Source organism: Amblyomma maculatum, unplaced genomic scaffold (assembly GCF_055883805.1).
Source record: "Amblyomma maculatum isolate TAMU_Amacu unplaced genomic scaffold, ASM5588380v1 scaffold_41, whole genome shotgun sequence".
Classification (NCBI taxonomy): domain Eukaryota; kingdom Metazoa; phylum Arthropoda; class Arachnida; order Ixodida; family Ixodidae; genus Amblyomma; species Amblyomma maculatum.
The window spans coordinates 84213-104189 of NW_028146766.1; the positions used below are offsets into that span (position 1 = coordinate 84213).

At 45.4% G+C, this 19977-nt stretch overlaps 1 pseudogene; it reads right to left on the reverse strand.

Moving 5' to 3' along the window:
• Positions 1-10559: 10559 nt before the first annotated feature.
• LOC146170807 (uncharacterized) lies at positions 10560-16621 on the reverse strand (annotated as a pseudogene).
• Positions 16622-19977: the final 3356 nt, after the last annotated feature.

Consider the following 19977-nt stretch of genomic DNA (forward strand, 5'->3'; position numbering starts at 1 on the left):
TTTAGGCCGTTCCCACGAAGTCTCGGATGTTGCCGCTGCGCCAAACGATGTGTCCAAACGAGGTAACGGCGATAGTCCTTCCATGCGGTTTCCATCTGATGGCACCGATATAAGCGACACAAACAGACCCGTAGGCAAACTTGGTTACCGATGTCGCGTCACCAACGTCACAAAAGACAGATGGCCCGCGGACACATGGAAGTCGCCACAGCCCGATCCACTGCATTCCAGAGCGCCTGTGCAAAGAAAAGTACGAAGTTCAGCATCGTGCGTCTAACAGTGCCGCCGAGCCTGTCGCAGCACCATATGACTCCTCGGGTGGTCGCACTTACGAACTGTCCATTCAGATAATTCGGAAGCGTCGCAGTGCTCTCTGAAAGGCCTCATCTCGCGCAGATAAGCCGCTTGAGTTAGCAGACCGCCATTGCTTCGCTTGGCAACAACCTCACGGATCAATGGTTTCTCTGCGAGAGCAAAGCGTTTGCGACGGGAAGACAGATAGTGCCCTCGTGCGGCTGTAAATTTGCGCTTCCATTATAATCCTTCAAAAAGTTGCGCGGCTGAAAACTACTCTTATGGCGTCGTTTCAGTACTTTCTGTAATTACAGCAAGATGTCTCAGCTTACATTACCACCGAGAGTAATTTTGTACCAAACTGAAGTGAGTTGACAGCCTCCTGTACTCCACATCAAATTCGCCGCTTTATGCACTCGCCTAACGTGGCGCCCAACTTCTGCCATTTTCGTCAATGACAGCACATTGTTTATGTCATGAAACTTCATTTTGTCATAACAGTCTGATGCGTATGCATGACGTATTTCTCGCTGCACAACGTGAACCAGTCAGATTACAGGAATAGTACCTTTTATCTCATCCGTAATACAAGCATATGTGTTTTCCTGCCAATCATCTATACCAGTTTTATTTTTTTTTTCCGTCCGCAGTTACTGATATCTAATATTCAGGCGGCGTGAATAGCTCTGCTAAAGATGTGTCTGCAACTTAACGTCATTTTGACGGCACTGCAAGAAGCCATTTTGACAGCTCAAAATTTTGCGCCCCAAGATTGAAACACATGACCATTCTGAGAACTAATCAAACAATAAGGCGCCGAACAGCGGCCATGCGCTGAAAAGATCCCGAAACAGGTGACAAGCTTCTGGGCAGCACGAACAAACGATCCGTACTCGGGGGTCGCACGCTTCCCTGTGTACTGAAATTTAAGAAATTGAAGACGCGATATCCAAGCATCTTACAGATACTTAGATAAATTGTGTCATTGTATAGCACACGATATCGTATGCAGGAACACGAAAAGTACTCTGACTGCCCAAGGAATCTACTCAAAATGACCGCCGACTAAGGAGCTGTACTGACGCTGCGATCAACAATGCAATTCAACACGCATATGCACAAAGACGGGATGGGGTTGAGTACAATTTGCAGGTATTTCGATTTTCATCTTGAGCAAGAGCTATAAATTGATCGCGTTTTCGCTTACAGTGACTAGAGTCAGCGTCAAATGCAAAATGACCAAAATGAACTGCGCACAGCACGACACCCGTTTCGGATGACTAGATCATAAGTGGTGAAAACTGAGATATAGTGCAGTTGAGTTTTTTTATTTGAAAGGCGCGATAAAATATTTCTAAGTAATAAACAACCCGTTTGGATTTTTGTTCAGGAGGGAATAATTCTGCGTTTTCGTGCTCGCATTGCTGCCACCCTGTTCGTGTTTTTTTTTTTAATTCGGCATTTTTATCTTTTTTATTCGCGAGTGGCGCCCCCCTTTATTAGTTTCACCAGACTCACTGCGTTTCGGTTCCAGGCGCAAGGATCAGACCATTTTATAATCACCCACAGGTCGGCGGACGCAACACATGTATCGACTCTCGCGGGCTCATTCACGCTCAGATCATGATCTGAGTCTTGATTAAGTCCGGACTCAAATTCAGATCGCATTGGCCCTAAATGGTAAGCTTTCGACGATGTGTATAACTAACAGAAATCGAGTAGCAGTCACCGCATCCCATAAATAGAGACAGAGTACACTAACTCCCAGAAGGGATCTTTCGTTTCCCGCAATCTTCACTAACGTACGCAGTTATCTTCAGAGGAGATTAGGCTCGTTTCTAACATCATCGCATCAACACAAGGCAACTTGCTTATTCTAACAGAAAACTGGCTACAAAATGACGTTAGTGATATCAAAGTTGTGGCGCAACTTGTCTGACATCAAAGTTCACCCAAGTGATCGTGAATTATTAAAGAGCGGTGGTGTTCTCATAGCAGATCGTCAGCAAATGTTATGTTTTGTTGTAAACGTCTAATTTAAGATCGGAATAATTTAGTTACTGTTTCGCTCATAACCAATTCAAGTGTTAGCATTTGCATTGAACTCCTCTAATGGCCGATTACAATGAATATAGGGCTATTCTTCGCAACGATCTGGCGTTGGCGCGTCGTGCGTTAAAAATGTTGAGCGAGGCCGAAGGCCGAACAGGTGCTGGACCAGAGAAGTATGATTGAGTCACGTTATGCTACCGACTGCCTACGGCCTCGCGAGCTTGTTCTGCGGAGGCCGCAGAGTGCCTGGGGCAGAGCATTGCCACGTTCTGCAGAATCGCCGATGCAGAGGAAAGCCATGAGCTCGTGGATCACAAGCTAACCGCAGGCATCGACTTGGCCGAGTTGCAAGGCTCTTCTGCATGCCTGCCAACTCTGCTGACGTCCCCGGGAGACTCCTGATTTTTGACCGAACTTTCTGGTTGTACGACCACTGTCCTATATCTCCCGATAAGTCTCCTCTGCCCGCGCAAGTACGGTTCACATAGTTTAAGCAAAGCTGAGTTTCGGTACAGTTGGCAGGCCATGATTTACAGGGAGGTTTAGCGCGAGCAGACGAGCGACCGTCCTGTGTCACTCTCTTATCCTTGTCTTTCTCGCTCTAAGCCTCCCTGTAAATCGTGGTTTACATAAAACCGGCACCACGAAATCAGCAGCTGCGTCGTAATCACCAGCATCAATGTCTTTGGCCTTTCCAAGGATAAAAACAGGCGGAATGAGTAGGAGAATCTCAACGGACCAGAGATCACAGAGCTGACGAGTGCCTGAACGACACGAGCCCAGTATGCGAGTTCCATTTCGGGCCACCCGCCTTATGATCTCGATGTTTAGGTGCATATCGTACAAGAAAAAAAGATGAAGTAATGAGGATAACAAAGAGGAGAGGATAACAAAACACTGTGAACGGGAAGGCCTCCTTTATCCGTTCAATCAGTTGTATGGCTTTATCAATATGATCGAGGATGTCACCACGAACTGAATGGACGCTTCTGTCAGGGCGAGCTACACTCCGACAGCATAACGGATATGCTAGTTGGCAGCTGTTCAGAGCAGACTTCCCTAGAAATCGTTTGTCATGGTCACCGCTCCGATTCTCACAGCTGAAATAATGACGTTTTATGGCGTCACTCGTCATTTAGACGTGAAGGGACTTTGACTTAACAGTGAGCGACAGAGGGCCCGGCTAGCTCTGTCCGTAGAGCATGAGACTTAACCTCAGGGTCATGGGTTCAGGCCCCACATTGGGCGCCAGATGAAGGCCTCGCCTTCAAAAAACCGGTCCGCGAGCCATGGTCTCGACTGAAGAGTGACAAATCCAGTCTCCTAATAACCCCGCTTTATTCCGGATAAACGAAAATGCATTGAAAAGAAAGGAAACAACATCAGGCGCTACTGCGCTGAGAACATGCTGTTCATGCGCGCGACAATAGAACAGCGAAGAGAAGCGGGAAACATGTCAGGGCTTTACCGCGGCGAGACAAAACACACTGAGGAGCGAATAGGGCGAGCAATAAGGCCAAAGCGCTCACGGCGGAACAAGAAGCATTGCTCCTCGCGTTACACCAACTCACGCGAATACGCCCAGGCTGTTTCTGCAGGCACTCTTTCCACCTTCGTGTCGCCGGTCTTCTTTCCGTAGTCCGTGCACACCCCGCTGGTCCATGACGCTCGCTGCTTGCCCCGCCGGGGCGAAAAAAGGCCTCGCGCCTTGCTTCGACGCGCGTATCTGCTCTCGTCTTTTGCCGCTAACATCCCGCCCCCAAGATTATCTGCTCACTCATGCACACTCGCGCTGCTCGCGCAAACACAACACAAATAGGAAAACGCGCGCGTGGTTTAAAACACCTAAAGAGGCTGCGGAGCCCCACAACGTCTAATCTAAGACCGGAATAATTTAGTTACTGTGTCATTCATAACCAATAGCACTTTTACTGGGAGCATCCTACAGGCGTCCCCATTCCACCCATGACTTTTCTAACGAGCAAAATAACAACCTAATCTAACCCACAGCAAGCTACCCCAAGTGCCTCTATCCTCCTTTTCGGGTATTTTAACTTCCCAAACATAGAATGGCGTAATCTTCCACCTGCATCAATAGTAGGTTCCGCAAAAGGCAACCTTATTGAAATACATTTCAACGGTAATTTATCACAATTGCTTTCAGAACCAACGCGCACCTTATCGTAATCTAAAATCATTCTTGACTTTATTTTGGCTAGTAAACCCGATGCCGTCTCATTCATTACTTACCTTCAGAGAATTATAGACCAAAATGTCATTCCAGCCGCCTGCTTTTTTCTTGTAATACCAAATATGACCTTGAAGAAGACTGTAACACTTTAAGAAAATAGTCATTAAGGGGCGATAAATCAAGAACTTAAGACCTACTTTCCTGCATAAGAAGCTACATATGACATTCAATCAACACATGATAACTGGGCAATCTTTAAAAATAAATAAATGATTCACGTGATAAACATATACCAACCGTCAACATTCGTTCAAGTAACCAAAAATCATGCTTTACTGATTCTTTAAAAAAATTCGAAAAATAAGCGCCTCTATTGGGAAGATAGCGGCAACACAATTTGATAGCAAAACTATATATTAGGTAGCTCAAGATGAATATTTGACTGTCATTCGCAGCATAAAACGTTTCTATCCCTTTTCTATCCTGTAAATCAATTTCAAACAGCGCTGATGCCTGCTATACTAACGCCTCCTTGACATCTGCGTCTGCTTCTGTTTGCTGTGCGGTGCGGCGTTCGAGGTAGCGGCAAAGGAAAGGGAGCACGGACGCCGGAATTGATCGCCCGCTGGGGTCAGCTTCGTAATGAATGAATCCCCTTGTAACGTCATTACCTGTCGTGACGGTACATCGCGCGCCCCTTGTCGAACACAACCAGCATCTCATTGAACGAATTAAAGTTCACCGGCGTTCTATAATTCGCATCCAGGAAAGGAAAGGCGCAGTGCCTGTCACTCGCGAAATCTCGCTATCATTCTCACTGTCAGTTCAGTTCAGTCGTTCACTCGTGTCCGACTCTTCGTGACCCTATGGACCATGTCACGCCACGCTTTCCGGTCTTTCACCATCTTCATAACATCACATGACTTCATCTGCAGTGCCTCGAGGATGCCATCTAACCATCGCGTTCGCTGCCTACCCCTTCTCCGGCGACCTTCAACCTTTCCCAACATCAAATCTTTCTCCAGCGACTCCTCTCTTCTCATCAGATAACCAAAGTAGCTGAGTTTTAACTTTAGAATTTGACCCTCCAATGACCAGTCAGGGTTTATGGTCGACAATATCGACTGATTTGATCTTCTGGCAGTCCAAGGAACTCTCAAGAATCTTCGCCAGCACCACAATTCAAATGCGTCAATTCTTCGGCGGTCAGCCTTTTTCACAGTCAAACTCTCGCATCCATACATCACAACTGGAAAGACCATAGCAACGAGTTATACGGATCTTGGTTGGCAGACTAATGTCTCTGCTCTTTACTAGGCGGTCAAGGCTAACCATTGCTCTCTTTCCCAGAAGCAGGCATCTCCTAATTTCATGGCTGCAGTCTCCTTCCGAATTAATCTTGGAGCCCAAGAAGAGAAAATCTGTCACAGCTTCCACTTCTCCATTGATGCTCCAGGACTTGATAGGGCAAGACGCCATGATCTTTGTCTTTTTAATGTTCACTTTAAGCCCAAACTTCTCACTATCTTCTTGTACGCGCATCAGAAGTCCTTTGAGTTCCACTTCACTTTCTGCCATTAAAGTGGTATCATCCGCATATCTAAGGTTGTTGATACGTTTTCCAGCAATCTTCACGCCAGCTGAAGACTCGTCCAGACCGCCCTTCCTCATGATGCACTCTGCATATATGTTAAATAGGCAGGGCGACAGTATGCAGCCTTGCCTCACTTCTTTCTCGATCGGAAACCAATCAGTAAGACCATGCCCAGTTCTGACTGTGGCCTCTTGCCCTTCATACAGGTTCCTGAGGAGACAGATGAGGTGACTTGCAACTCCCATCTCTTGGAGAGCTTGCCACAATCTGCTGTGATATACGCAGTCAAACGCTTTTGCATAATCAATAAAGCAGAAGTGCATGGGTTTCTGGAAATCTCTTGCTTTTTCCACTTTTCTGCGAAGGTTGGCAATCTGGTCTCTAGTTCCTCTGCCCTTGCGAAACCCAGCTTGCACGTCCGGAAGCTCCCGATCCACATACTGCTGCAGCCTACCTTGGAGGATTTTCAAAATCACCTTGCTAGCATGCGAAATAAGCGCGATCGTGCGATAGTTGGAACAATCTTTGCACTGCCTTTCTTTGGGTTGGGGATGTAAACTGACCTCCTCCAATCCTGTGGCCACTGCTCGGTTGTCCAAATCTTCTGACATAATGTATGCAGAATGTTAGCAGCGTCATGGTTGAGGTTTTGAAGCAACTCAGCTGGAATACCATCAATTCCGCTAGCTTTGTTCTTAGCAAGGCTGGCTATGGCCCACTCAACTTCACTCTTCAGGATACCCGGCTCGAGATCAGTAATCACAACTGTCTTATGTTGGGTTTGCACTTTCGGGACCTTCTTGTACAGTTCTGTGTATTCCTGCCACCTCTTCTTTATCTCTGAGACTTCAGTGAGGTCCTTGCCTCGTTTGTCCTTTATCACGCCCAGCTTATCACAGAAGCTTCCTTTGATATCTTTGATTGTCTTATACAGAGCTCTTGTGTTCCTTAATTGGCTGTTGTCCTCAACTGCTTGGGACTGTATGTTAAGGAAGGCATTCTTATCTCTCCTTGCTATTTTCTGAAAATCCGCATTGAGAACCTTGTATCTTTCTCTTTCCCCCATAACTTTTGCCATCCTCCTTTCCTCAGCTATTTGCAAAGCCTCTTCAGATAACCAGTTTTCTTTCTTGCATTTCTTTTGCTTTGGAACTACCTTAGTAGCTTCTTGTATTATATCACGAACATGGGTCCACATCTCTTCGGGCTCTCTGTCTTCTAGATCTAATTCTTGAAATCGATTCCTCACTTCCACAGCATATTCTAATGAAATTTAGATCCAGATCATACCTCCTCAATCGAAGCTTAATTCTCACTGCAGACAAGGGTAATTATGAAGAGCGTTGTGGTAACACGCTGGGCAGGCGATCCAAGGGATGGAGATTCGATTCCCCGGTAGGAGACAAAGTTTATTAGTTATTTTTTAAGTACCACAGCAACCGCTAAAGCGTGACACTTTTGCTGACGACAGTGATGAGTCATTAAAGGCTTTCGCCTTAATTGTTGTGCCATTTCTCACATGCACCACTTAAGAGACTTCATAGATGTCCTGCCTTTTTACCCTTCTGAGTGTTCAAAAAACTATTACGTACATTCACACGTGGAAACCGTAGGGGCCATCAATTTAGTTTTTTGTTACCGGAAACGTCCTCTTATCACCCGTGTAAAATAATATGCACCACCGAGTTATGTTTTCGCCGATTTGTGGCCCCGTTGTGCCAGTGTTTACTCATTGTTTTCTTCAATGTCTGCATACAGTGGGCATTGCACGCTTTACTGCCTTGTTTCGCAGTTTTACACAAAATCCCCCTTTTTTACCACTGAGTAGGCGCGGTCTGTTTGCAACAATTTTGACGCACCAGCTCTCATTGCTACGAATATGACACTATATATTTTGCTCTTTTATAAAAATTTTAGCCCTTAAGGACTACGTTTCAAGCAATCGTCTTCCTTTTGTTAGAAAAACTGTACCTTGCCAACAGGGACATGACTAGGTGGGAGGGACACGAGCAATCCAGTAAAGGGGTTTAACCCAGTTTATATGTTCCTCCCACATATTTCGGCCCCAGTTTACTAACTACAATGATTTACGAACATAATATGATATGCCAACAAGCTAACAAACTTCCATCATAGCCTTTTGCTCTCCTTGACTGGGGCAGTAATTTTGCGGGAAGTTATGACTCGTGCCACCCTGTAAAAAGGAAAAGGGTCTTTGGGAAGATCAGGGGGCATTTGAGCGTTGTCACACGCACAAACTAATCATCATGGTCCGGCTGGTGTGACATAATACGAGAACTCGTGCCAAGTAATCCCAACCGTCTAAACAGGACCCTACTGAAAAATCCTTATAACTTTTGTACAGGAAATCGCATACAGGTTTACTGTACAGAATCTGGGATACAGGATTGTTGGCTGTTTCAGGAAATTCCTGTACTGCCTTGGAAAGTCCGGAATGAAACAGCGCGGAATGGCCTGTATGGTTGACGGCCCTCGCTTCCGGAAAGAAACGCGTCGCCAGGGTGGAAAAAGCATGAAACAATACAAAATAATACGACTACATAGAAAATAATAAATAAAATAAAAAACTTTTATTACCAATTATGGAATCGAACCTCGGCCCTCATGGTCTTTAGACGGGCACCTTAACCACTACTCTTTTTTTTTTCAGCATGGTGTTTATTACATGCTTTTAAATTCAGCGTAGAGTTATAAACATTATTTACAGAGTAATCAGCCTGTGGGCGAAACGTCCAATTGGAACATACAACACAACACCACTCAACTAAAATACGACTTAGCACAACTTCACTAAAACGGTGGCAAGTAAAGACAACACATCAAAAATGGCAGCCAGTCAGGTTGATGGTCACTATCTTCGTAAGTGTCTCTAAGCTGGTGTACCATCTGACCAAAATGAGTAGCGGGGGAGATTAGAGGTTCAGCATTCCGGTCCAACATACGAGTTTTCCATGGGCTGTGCAGTCCATGGAGGAAGTTCATGTCAAAGGATTCGTGGTCATGTTCGGTGGTTATCAAATAACGCACATGGTGGCAATTCAAAATAAAGCCTTTCTTCAATGTTCTTTACAGAACGTCCCAAAATAATATTGCATCTTTGCAGGCAATAAACCAGTGTTCGATGGTTTTAGGTGTATCACATAACCGGCAATTAACAGAAGAAACGAAAATATTTTTTTCTGAAGCCACACTTTAAAAGGCAAAACCTTGGTATGAAGTTTAAAGAAAAATGTTTCAGTAGAAGGCGAGATCAGCATTTTGCGCACCCTTTTTAACACATCATGCTCCATATTATTGGAATTGAGTGAACGATTTAAGGGAGGCGGGAACAACATAGATATGAAATTATGGCTTATATTTTTCCGTGAAACAGAGAATAAGTACTCATAAGAAAAGCAAACCGCCAGAAAACGCACTGAATCGTAAATTTCTTTCATGAAACCACATAAAACCAAACCAAGAGACCACTAAGTTTGGAAGAAGGTTCACTAGATTAGTGTGCAGGGATGCTCTGGTAATTGGATGGGAGCTATTACGGAAAAAGAAGCAACGAGCTTCTAACTGTCTGATATAGAGATGTGTCAAACCTAGTCCGCCAGCACAAACAGGCCTGAATAAGTTATCGCGCCTCATAGGCTCAAAACTGGACGACCATATGAGCGTCGCAAACGTTCTGTGAAACCTGTGGATGTAATTCCTCGCGCAATGGAGTACCTGTAAAAGAACAAAGTTTTGTAGCCAGAAACATGTTACATGCCTGTGCTCGACTAAAATTGATAGGCGGTGCGGAACAAAAGTCTGAGCATAGCTTTTGAGTGCCGTGACCCGCTCTTTCCGGTAACGTCCACTAAACTTGAATGCATGAAGGGGAATCGAAGGTATTTAGGGGGAACACGACACCATTCAATTCCAGCATAATAAGTCGGCATTGCTCCCCATGAACCGAACCATAGATCCGAACTCTTAGACTTATTCATTTGAGCGCCAGATACAATCCCAAACAGCTCAATGATGGTTATAATTTTGTCAATGCTGGGTTTGTCTGTGCAGAAAAACGCCAAATCGTCGGCGTACGCAAGCCCTTTCACTTTGTTACTGAAGGCAACATAACCATGGATACTGTGGTGTTGCAGTACACTCAAACAAAGTGGTTCTAGGTAGAGGGCAAAGAGCAGCAGTGACATAGGTTAACCCTGCTTCACGGACGATCGAATTGGCACAGGCTTTGAGAGATCACCGTTAACAATCAAGCGAGTGGAACAGTTGTCGTAACAAAGTTGCACCCCTTTCAGTACAGTTGATTCATCATTTGCACGCTCGAGAAGAGAAAATAGAAACGAATGCCGACACGATCAAATGCCTTCGCAAGGTCAATCTGGGGTAGAGCAAGCTGCTCATAAAAGCCAAAGTAATATTCGATAATTGTACGTGCAATATGCATGTTTTTTGTATGGAGTGTCCACTCAAGCCACACGTCTGATGAGGGCCAATGAGAACCGTCATGGCATACTGTAAACGATTCGATAGAACTTTTGCAAAAATTTTGTAGTCCGCATTTGCCAACGTGATTGGCCTATAGCCATCGACTGAGAGCAATTTTTCTTTATCCGTACTCTTTGGAATTAAGACTGTGTGTTTCCTAGTAAAGGACTGAGGAAGGAACCCCACATCGAAACCTAAAGCGAAGATCTGCAGCAAGATAGGGCTCAGCAAAAGTTGAAAAGTTTTGTAAAACCCGCACGATATGCCATCAGGGCCAAATGTTTTGGAGAGGGGTAATTGGTCAAGTGCGTGCTCTATTTCTTCCAACGTGAAAGGGCCATTGATAAGAGCACAGTCTTCATCTGATAAAGGCGTTATAAGAGCTTTAAAGTTAGCTAGTAGATCCGAATTAGAAGTACCAGAAGCGTCACTGAACAGTGTCGTGTAATAGCTCACAAACACAGAGATTTGTCACACGTTTTCTTTACTAGGGTGCCATTGGACATCATTCCCGGTATCAATTTGGCCGTAGCATTACGGTGCTCATCAAATAGAGCTTGTCGCGTAGGGGTTTCAGGGTGCAATGCACGATTTGTACGAGATGGAACTCGGGCGCCCCATGTATCTTGCAGCGTCCTGTTTTTGTAAGTCACACTTTACCCTAGCAATTTCGTCTAAATATACTCCAGGTGCCTCACATTCTAATTCATAGAGGTAATACAAACTCTTATGCAATGTCCTCTCTTGTAATTTCCTGTAAAATGACCTAACAGACGCAATTTCAATAGATATATCCGCACCTCCTGTTTAAACAGCTCCCATGCAGCAAATATTGGCATGGCACCTGTCAAACACACTTGTAGCTGGGAGCGTATCCGAAAGGCAAACGCCTGATCATTTACAAGTGAAGAATTTAGCTTCTAAAGCTCCCATTGCGGCCTAAATTTTGAACAGTAAGTTCTCCCGAGCCGAGAAACCACCACACAATGATCTGAAAACGAAACCGCTACAGTTTCACACAACAAATCACGGGAAATCAGCGTGGAAGAAACAGAAATCTTGTCTAGGCGCGCGTGGGACCTCCCCTGGATATGCGTGAATAGTGTAGTTGCATGACATGAGGCCCCTGTATCAATGAGTCCTGAATCATCTATAACACGCGACAACACTTCGCCACTTCTGTATCTGTGTACACTAGGCCCAGCACGATAATTCATGCAACATACACAATTAGTCTCCCATTAGCACAACATTCTTATCACAATCTAGGAGGTTAGTCAAGGCTTCAAACGTATCAACACGCTCAGCTGCACTATTAAAAGCATAAATGTTGATAAGTCTTCATGGCTTCCCGTGGAGCAAAAAATCACAACTCATTAGCCGCCCATCAGAGTCAGTATAGTAAGATAACCCAGAATAAGGGAGAGCCCTTCGCAGAAATAGGAAGCTACCCGCCGAAAAACCAATAGCATGCGTCACAATAACATTGTAATCAGACAAAAAGGGTCCTAGTGCCCTCTCTGTGTCCTGCTCACTCAATCTTCGTTTCCTGGACGGCGACAAAATCAAGCCGCCTGCTGCTGAAAAGTCGACGAAGTTGCACCTGCTTCTGATGAGACCTAAAGCCTCCCACGTTCCAAAATAACGGCTTGAGGGGCAAGTTGGTGCTGCATCGTATTCAGAAATGTGGCGCAACAAACACAAACACAAGAGAAGATACACAACACACACGCACATTCAGCGTTGCAAACACTAGCTCCTCAGAGGTCGCCATGGTGACCACACAAGGACTAACTAGGCTTGCATTTGTCTCTCCGGAGACGGCGACGTCGCCTCCGGACCTCCACCACGACTGCGGGAACGCGAACGTTGGCACTTCCCCTTGTGTTTTGACGTGCGCCGGCGGCGGCGATGCTTCACGCTTACCAGATCATCATTTTCACTCGCGTCAGATGCGCATTTTCTCTTGCGCTGATGAAGATGCTCTTCAACAAGAGGGACGGCCTCAGCTGCAGGTAGAGTGGGCTGACCTGCAAGCTCTTCCTCGGCGTTGACCTCCGTGGCTGGAGTAACCGGGGCGGTATCTTTGGCAGCATTAGAACAGGTGGCAGGCTCCTTATCATGTGCCGGATTCGGCGTCTCATATCGAAGCAGCGTCTTACTTTCCTTGGAGTCACCTTGAGGAACAACCGTTGTATTAGCTGTGGTAGCCGTGTCCACAGTAGCAACTGAGAGGACACCAGCCGCGTCAAGCACTTCTGTGGCGTCCATAATATGCTCTTGTATGACGTCTTCCGGTGGCCGCACACAATGCCGCAACTTGTACGCATAGGTAACGATGCACTCTTCTACGGTGTGACCGAACCGTCGGCAGTCGTCACAATGCGGAGTACGGCAGTGCCTACGGATGTGGTCAACACGGGTGCATCGGAGGCAGAGCGGTGGCCTCCCTGGTATTAAAACAAGGCTCTGTATACCACAAATAGTCAGTGCATGCGGGACGTCGCCAACGCCGACTCCTTCAGCGAGAGACACAACATCATCCCGGTTCAGCGTTCTCAAATCTTCCATATCCGCCACTTTAAAATTTTCCGTCGAAATGGAAGTCACCTTCCCGTACGCCTGTAGTGCCTCACGTAAGAAGGCATCTTCCAAGCGTTCGGGAAGCCACAGAAGATTCAATTTCACCACGTTTTGGTTCTGGGTCCACAACGACACAACGGCGGCTCTTAACGACAAGATCACCGCAAGCCACCAATTTCTCTTTCGATTGTGCAGACTTGCAGGTGACCATCCATACATGAGACATTTGAAATTGGCCAATTGAACTAATTTCCTTGAGGTCCACAACATTCTGACGGGAGTCTCTGAAGTCTTGTGCCCGGTACGGGCGTCGGGCAAGGTCCGCATGCAAGAAAACGGAGTCAGCGACCAGCTTACCTGTTGGGAGACGGGGCAAAACAATCCGGTATTCATTGCTGCTAGCATTAGCCTGAGCAGTACCTCGTCCAGAGGCCGATTGAAGCCTTTGAGTTGAGAACATCGCGAAACGCAACCGCTTTGAACAGCGTCTTCGTCTTCTTCACTACTCTGTATACAGTGGCTTAGAGTTACAATGGTTGTTATTCAGTATGTGTAGCTAATTTTCCTTTTTCGTACTTCGTATATTTTTTTCGCTGTAGGGTTGATGGCCGTAATTCACTGATCGCCCTTTAAACACGCTGAATCTTTTTCCAGGCTATCACGATGGTTTACAAATGTCTCGTATTTTTATAATGCGTCGCTTTGTTGCAGGCAAACCTCAAGATATAATTTACTAGTGCTGATGTGTTTTTCATCGTCTACGAACGCTTGTAAGTTTTCCTACATACAGAGATATCCGGTGCACTAAATACTTTTAATACAGGGCGTTTCAGCTTGACGTGCTACGAGTGGAGCCGCGACGTCAATGAATACACTTCCAATGAGCGGTCTCAATACGTAAACATTCGAGAACGCGTCGCCCGGTGCGCGGCTATCTGCGCGTCTTTCGATGGTCAGCGATGTTTGTTTATTTTATATCGAGCAGTTTTTTGTCATTGCTAGCGAAACGATACGTTCGTGCTTCCACTTTCGTGTTGAAGGTGGCAGATCTTCAGTCGCAGATATGAAGACGCACCGCAAGATCGTACGAGCTGCAGTGACTGTTGCACGCCCAAAAGCAACGCGACGAACGTACATGCTTCCTAGTGCACACTTCAACGGCTTCGTATTTTCGAGGTATTTGTGAAACAATGCGTGTCTTCGTATAGAGAATAGTTCTATATGTTTGGTATCATGCTTATTTAGTGCGCTGGCGTGTCTGGCATGGTCATTCTGGTTGCGTTTCATCGATCGGCCCGGCTTCTGTTCAGAAGTGGAAAAACTCTGCCCGGTATCAGTTCCGGAAATGACACGTTCGTCCGGTTTCTGGTTAATTGATACAGGCTTAACCGAAATTAAACCGCGCGGAGCTCTCATTTCAAAAATTCCTGTATAGTCCGCGGCCTTTGTTTCACAAGAAAAACTGGACGCCAGGCTGCAGAAATCATGCAGAGCTACAGAATAATACAATAATATTTGAAAACGAAAAAAAAAGAATAAAAAGACAGAAAAATGGAAAAGAAAAAAATTTGCGCGTTTTTTAGACTTCGGTCTTCTCGGTCAGCAAGCACGCACTTTAACCCCTACACCACGGAAGCATACGGAGGCAGCGGTTATATTTCTGCTTATGTAGTCTACGCTGCTCTTTCGTAGTTTGTGTATTTTTGTAGCCTGTAGAATTTGTGGTTGTAATTGAACGATCGCCATTCAAACACGCTGAATCTTTTTCCGGGCTATCACGCAGGGTTATCCGTGTCCCGCATCTTTACAATGTATCGCTTTCTTGCAGACAAACCTCGGGATGTCACAATTTACTAGTGCTTATGTGTTTTGTCATCGTCTTCGAACGCGCGCAATTTTGCTACATATAGATATATGCGGTGCACCAACTCTTGTAATACTACTTGTTTTAGCTTCACCTGCTGCCAGCGGAGCCGCTACATCAATGAACTTACTTCTGACCAAGTGTTTTGCGTACGTAAACACTCGAGGAAGCGACTCCCAATGTCCGGCTGACCTGTGCATATTTCGATTGTCAGCGATATGTTTCATTTATTCTCGAGCGTATTTCATCCTCGCTAACGAAACACTACGTTCTTGCTTGCACTTTCGCGTTGAAGGTGGCAGATCTTCAGTCGCAGATATGAAGATGCACCGCAAGTTCGTACAAGCTGTAGCGACTGTTGCACACGCAAAAGCAAAACGCGATGCGTTTGTGTACTTGCTAGCGCACCCATCTTCTTATCTTCTAGGTATTTGAGAAAAAACGCGTACTCCACATATACAGAAAAGTTGTAACGTATAATATGTATGGTTTCATGTTTATTTAGCACAAAGACATGTTCCGACGTGGTCATCCTGGTTGAGCTTCACGATCCGCCCGAATTGTGTTGAGAAGCGAAAATACTCTGTCCCGTGTCAGTTTCATTCATATCGGGTTTGTCCGGTTTCTGTTAAACCTGACGTGGCCTGTCTTGTGTATGAGGTCAATACAGGACTGGTCCGCCATTTCATATCCATACCGGACTGGGATGTCATGTATGAGATGCATAATGGAAATGGTCCGCCCTGTATTAACTCTATACCGGACCGTACCGTCCGGATTCAAACTCATGCCGGACATGACCTGTCCGAAATAAACCCGAGTAAGCTTCGTACAGGACTGGTCACACCGGAATGAAATTTATACGGGATAATACAGGAGCGGTTCAATCCCGTTTGTCGCGATATGGGATTTTTCTCTAGGGGAAGCACATGTAGCCGCAGCGGTGGCTCTGTAGCTTTGGCGTTCGGCTGCTAGCTGACCCCAAGATCATCGGTCAAATTCTTGCAGTGCTAGAGAATTTTTATGGGAACAAAAAGCAAATATACCCTGGTTCTGTGCAACGTCGGTGGTTTAAATTAAACGGATCCCTCCACGAGGGAGATTACGCATATTCCATGTGCAGCTTCAGAACATACAACAATGCACACCATTCCATATCAAGATAGCCCCACATGGTTTAGAGTCTATCTCATATCGTTGCCCAAGTTAGTCATGAGAGGAATGTAGACATAGGTAGAGTTTGAAATGCCAGAGTCCAGTTAGTGTAAGCTTCCGTACAAGCTTAGTACAAGGCGATGCTTCATGGCGCCTGCCTTCTTGGTTCGTTTACTGCTTGCACTCTACTATATTTTGAAAGAATTTCAAAATTAATTAAACTTTGTAATGATGTACCTATGACAATGACTAGTCTACTTTGTGAACAACAGCTGTGAGTACACTTAAGCTCCGCCATCAAGGGCTGCGTGCATGTAGTCTTTGCTCGCTTATTTACCATTTATCAATCCCCAAATTCCTGCCTCTAATATATCATGCATATTGATTAGGTACAGTACAAAGTAGTTACGTCCTCCAGCTACCGGTCGTCCCTATTGCAAAAACCAGTGCCACTGGTCCCAGCGCCCCAGCGCCATACCTGATTATGGTCCCAGTATGACGCTGGAAACTGGGCGCACTGGAACGCGGCATACTGACGCTTTGCACTGGCGGCACTGTTCGCCCGGAGAAAAAAAGGCGTGGGATAGAAATTAAATAGTAAAAAGTAACGAAACAAGTTAGGTCCATAAAAAAAACCTAAAAACTGAGTAAAATAAAGAAAAAAAAATGACAGCACCAAACGCGCTTCGAACTCAGTTCCTAGGCACATACTAACCCGTAGCTCAGCACGCTAACCACTAGGCCACGCCGAGAATTTTTTTTTCTTTATTGCATGGAAAAACTTCCGTAAAAAGGAACAACTCCACTTACTTAAACATGTCCATGTCTAAAGTTACCGGGCTGCTTAATACGAGCCCGTCATATCCTCAGCCCGACAATGCACAATCATTAGAACATCAAAAGTCTGGGAGACATACACATGCGTCTAGATACGGCATCCAGTTTGGAGGTTCTTCACGTGCAGCATATACACTTCTCACCAAAGCACACTGCTCCCGAAACACGGATTTGGACGATCTTGGTGGCTCTGCATGCCTGTCGATCATGCGGCTTTTCCAAAGGCTGAACAGTCCCATCAACACAAATAGATCGTAAGGCACGACAGAGTTTTTGTCAGGAGGCAAAAATCTAATTGTATAAGGCGTAATTTCAATGTCCTTTTTAAGAGTTCTTTGTAGTATGTCCCAAAAACACATAGCATCACGGCACAGAATAAAGCAATGCTCAATTGTCTCAGGCACGTTACAGAGACGACAATTTACCGACCAGGGCACAAACATCTCCTTATTGTGAAGAAATGTCTTGACAGGCAACGTCGCTGTATGTAATTTGAAAATGAAGGTTTTTGCAGCTGCCTGAATGCACATTTGGCTAACACGCTTTAGAACAGTGGTGTCCAAAAACCCCAGATAAGGCTGCCGATACAACGGTGTAGGGAACAGACTCAGTGAGAGCCTGGGTCATCTGCTTTCTCGAGAGGCTATACAGGTAATCTACAGAGAAACGCACAGTGAGAAAATTGAAAGTGTCAGCAACCTCCTTAAGGAGTATCCATAAATGCCCCTGACGAGCCTGCCCAGTTGGTGCGAATAAGTAAGGCAAATGTGGACTAAGGCGCCTTATGAGCACAGTTACAAGAAACGGATGGTTTGCCGATTTGAAAAAGAAAAAACGGGAGACAAGTTGATGCACAAACAAGTGAACAAGGCAAACTCCACCAGACTCTAAGGGAAGAAACAAGTTGTCACGCCGCATGGGCTCCCATTGAGAGCGCCACACAAATGTTGCAAATATTCTGTGTATAACTTGTACTTTGCTCCTCGCACAATGCAGGACTTGAAGGACATACGCAAGCTTTGCAAACAAAAATATGTTATAGACCTGTGCCCTAGCAAACACTGAGAGTTCCCTACCCATCCAAGCCTGCGTTTGTCGCCGCATAGGCACGATTTGTGAATCCCAGTAGGCTGCGCTGTTACGATCTTGGTGCAGCGGAACCCCTAGGTACTGAAGAGGACTACAGTCCCAGCATATGCCTCCAAACTGGCTTGGTCTAGTGCCCCAGTGTCCCAACCAAAAACCTTTGGATTTATCGAAATTAAGGGCCGCGCCTGATACATCGCAGAACTGTTCAGCCAAGTGTTCAAGTACACTCTTTTCGTCAGAACAAAAGAGGGCGATATCGTCCGCGTAAGCTAAAATCTTAACTTCACATTGAGCCAGAGAGAAACCACGGATGGCTGCACTGTTAATTACACTGAGACAGAGGGGTTCCAGATATAAGCCAAACAACAGTGGAGACAGTGGACATCCTTGACGAACAGATGATTCCAGTGGTATTGGTTTCGTTAGCTCCTGATTAACAATTAGTCTTGTATACGAGTTCATATAGCACAGCCTTATGCCTTTGAGCAAAACGTCACCAATGTTTGCATTCTCCAAGACCGCGAACAAGAAATTGTGCCGAACTTTATCAAACGCCTTCGCCAGGTCAATTTGAATCAGAGCTACTTGGCCTGTCTCATCTGATACTGTCTCGATTACTGAACGTGCAATATGGATGTGTGTTTGAATACTGCGCCCTCTGATACCACACACCTGATGCGAACCTATCAAGTCCATGATAACCAGGTGCAAACGAGAACAAAGGACCTTGGCAAAAATTTTGTAATCAACATTACAGAGGGAAATTGGACGATATCCTTCAACAGTTTTCAACCGATTAGTATCTTTGCTTTTGGGTATTAATATTGTGTGGCCTGAATAGAAAGTGGGAGGCAGGAAACCCACATCATAAGATGCTTGGAATACTTCCATCAAAACAGGCATTAGGCAAGGCGAAAATGTTTTATAAAATTCGCTAGTAATACCATCTGGGCCAGGAGATTTCTGGTTCTGAAGGTCTGAAATGGCTGATTTAATTTCTTCCAAAGTGATGGGTCCCTCTACTACAGCACATTTCTCGTCGTCTAGTCGAGGAAAGTTCTCAAGTAAGTAATTATAATCGAAACCCTGATTTGGATCTTTACAACTGCCGAACAGCTTTCGATAATAATCATAGAAAGCATCAAGAATACTAGGAGCATCACTATATGTGCAACCACCATACTGAATTTCCAATATTTCCTTCGTAAGAGCATTCTCTCTTTCATCACTGAGGGCCCGACGTGAAGGTTGCTCGTCAAGAAACCTTCGAGTCCTAGATCTTATTAGGGCCCCCTTGTATCTTTCCGTCGCAATTTGTTGAAGCTCTGCCTTTACGTTATTAATTTCTTCAACATAGGCACCCGGGCTAACCCTCTCTAGCTCATGTAGCTCAGTTAGAGTGCGCCCAAGCTCACGAAGGTGGTGTCTCTTTAGGAACGCGATTCTTGCAGAGGCTTCAATTGCTAAGTTTTTGGTTTCCTGTTTGAACAAGTCCCATTTTTGAAAAACTGACAGATCCAATGTTTGCATTGGATACACGCCGAGAACTGGATTTCTTCGAAACATTTGTGCATTTTATGTCATGACCCGCATTTATAAGGTTGGGACTTTATGTTTCGCAGTCTACAGGTTATCGCTACCGCTCTAACAATTACAACTTCTTGATCATTGGAGCTTGCTGTCTGCTTTTAGGACTTGCAAATGATGTTCTGGGTGCCTTTGCGCGCTATTTTGTGCACTGGAATCATTTTAACATGTGGAGTTTGACATCGCTGGCAAATTTACCAACGCCGGCTCTTCGGTGGTGCTCTGCTA